Source organism: Capsicum annuum, chromosome 1 (genome assembly GCF_002878395.1).
Source record: "Capsicum annuum cultivar UCD-10X-F1 chromosome 1, UCD10Xv1.1, whole genome shotgun sequence".
NCBI classification, from domain to species: domain Eukaryota; kingdom Viridiplantae; phylum Streptophyta; class Magnoliopsida; order Solanales; family Solanaceae; genus Capsicum; species Capsicum annuum.
Genome location: NC_061111.1, coordinates 22,251,944 through 22,255,173, shown reverse-complemented (window position 1 = coordinate 22,255,173; position 3,230 = coordinate 22,251,944).

Below are 3,230 nucleotides of genomic sequence, written 5' to 3'. Positions count from 1 at the left end.
CTTCTTTATTTTCATTCAAGTCATTTTTTGGAGTCATAATTTTCGCTTAGACAAGAATTATTTTCATCAAAATCGAAATTTTGTGATCACTATTGTATTGTTTTATTATAGTTTACAGGTCATAGATGAATGTCGGTTGACTTTGAGGGATTTCTTATATAAATGTTAGGTTTAATTATATTGTTTTGATGTCTTTATTATCATATTGTTTATTTTAATTTACAGGTGGTAGATGAATGTCGGTCAGCTTTGAGGAATACTTTTTAGGTAAAGATTAGGTTGAATTATATTGTCTTAATATCTCTATTAGTTTATTATTTTATGGTAGTTTACAGGTCATAGATGAATATCGATCGACTTTGAGAATTTTTTGTGTGTAAAGTTTAAATCTAATTATATTATTTTGATATCTCTTTTATCGTATTGTTTTGTTGTAGTTTGCAGGTGGTAGATAAATGTCGGTCGACTTTGAAGAATTTTTTCGAATAAAGGTTAAGTTTAATTGTATTGCTTTGATATCTCTGGTTTGAGAAATTTTTTTGTGTAAATATTAGGTATAGTTATATTATTTTGATATCTCTATTATCGTATTATTTTGTTATAGTTAACAGGTGATAGATTGATGTTAGACGCTTTAAGGAAATTTTTATGTAAAAGTTAGATTTAATTGTATCATTTGATGTCTTTATTATCGTATTAATTTGTTGCAGTTTATAAGTGGTAGATGAATGTCGATCGGCTTTGAAATTTTTTTCGGTAAATGTTAGGTTTAATTAAATAAATTCTCCATCTTTACATATTCAATAGATGTTGAATTTAATTATTGTATTCATCTTTATTATTTAAACAAATTTTCTATTTAGTGTAACATTTGAACTCATTAAAGTGAGGTATACGCGCGAGACGCGTATACCTAAACTAGTTTATAAATAACTCCATTCTTATTTATTTTTAAATTAATTTTTATATTTTATTTTCTTTATTATTTTTAATTTTTTTAATCCTTAGCTTTTTTTCTTTTCTCCTTTCAATTTTTATTTCATTTTATTTTATTCTATTTTTTATTTACTTTAATTTTTCTTTTATTTTATCTCTTTTATTTCTTCTTAATTTTTCTCAACCCTTATTTTTTTTCTTTTCTCCTCTCAACTTCTAATTTTTTCTCTTTTTTGATTTATTTATTTATTTATTTATTTATTTTCTCAGCCGTTTTTTTTTTCTCAACCTATATTTTTTTTATTTTTTTATTTTTTCTCAACCTTTATTTTTTCATTTTCTCCTTTAAACTTCTCTTTGTTCTTTCTCTTTCTTCTTTATTTTCTTTTTTAATTTTTTCTTCATTTTTCTTTTATTTTATGCAACTTTTATTATTTTTCTTTTTTTTTTCGTCGATTTTTTCAAACAATAAGTTACACCCTATGGATAAGAGTTGACACTATCATATTATATCTTGATTTATGATATGTTCTAAATGGGCCAAACTCATCGACATGCCTCTCAACTTGGCACCATCTTTCACTTTGGCACCTCAAGTGGACCGTGTTCATTTAAAACACATTAACAAAATATAAACTGTATTACTTTGACACTTTTTCCCCTATTGGCAAATTGTGTATGGAACACGCCTCAAAGGCATGTCCAAGCTATAGCTTTCAACGGGCCGGACCAACCCGGCCCGATCCGGCCCAGCCCGACCCACTTATAAAAATCAGCTTGGTTAGACCCGGCCCGATCAGCCCACGGGATGTAGGGTCCTAGGTCCCGGGCTGATTTATTTTTAGTTTTGGACCCGGTTAACCCGACCCGATATATATTTTATTTAAAGTAGTACGTATATATTGAATGATACATATATATGTGTATATATCTTTTATAGACGTATATATTTAACGTATACACGTGTATATGTTTTATAAATTAGTGTATAACTATATATATAGTGTGTGTATATATTGTAGTATATTTTATTTAAAGTAGTACGTATATATTGGATGGTACGTATATATGTGTATATATCTTCTATAGACGTATATATTTAACGTATACATGTGTATATATTTTATAAATTAGTGTATAACTATATACATATAGTGTGTGTATATATTGTAGTATATTTTATTTAAAGTAGCACATATTTATTGAAAGGTACGTGTATATGTGTATATATCTTCTATAGACGTATATATTTAACGTATACATGTGTATATATTTTATAAATTAGCATAGAACTATATATATATATAGTGTGTATATATATTGTAGTATATATATTGTAGTATATTTTATTTAAAGTAGAACGTATCTATTGAATGGTACGTATATATGTGTATATATCTTCTATAGACGTATATATTTAACATATATCTGTGTATATGTTTTATAAATTAGTATATAACTATATATATAGTGTGTGTATATATTGTAGTATATTTTATTTAAAGTAGTACGTATATATTGGATGGTACGTATATATGTGTATATATCTTCTATAGACGTATATATTTAACATATATCTGTCTATATGTTTTATAAATTAGTATATAACTATATATATAGTGTGTGTATATATTGTAGTATATTTTATTTAAAGTAGTACGTATATATTGGATGGTACGTATATATGTGTATATATCTTCTATAGACATATATATTTAACGTATACATGTGTATATATTTTGTAAATTAGTGTATAAATATATATATATAGTGTGTATATATTGTAGTATATTTTATTTAAAGTAGTATGTATATATGTGTATATATCTTCTATAGACGTATATATTTAACTTATACATGTGTATGTGTTTTATAAATTAGTATATAACTATATATAGTGTGTGTGTGTATATTGTAGTATATTTTATTTAAAGTAGTACGTATATATTGAATGATACATATATATGTGTATATATCTTCTATTGACGTATATATTTAACGTATACATGTGTATATGTCTTATAAATTAGTGTATAACTATATATATAGTGTGTGTGTATATTGTAGTATATATATATTGTGATATATTTTATTTAAAGTAGTACATATATATTGAATGGTACGTATATATGTGTATATATATTTTATAGACGTATATATTTAACGTATACATGTGTATATGTTTTATAAATTAGTATATAACTATATATATAGTGTGTGTATATATTGTAGTATATATGTTGTAGTATATTTTATTTAAAGTAGTACGTATATATTGAATGGTACGTATATAT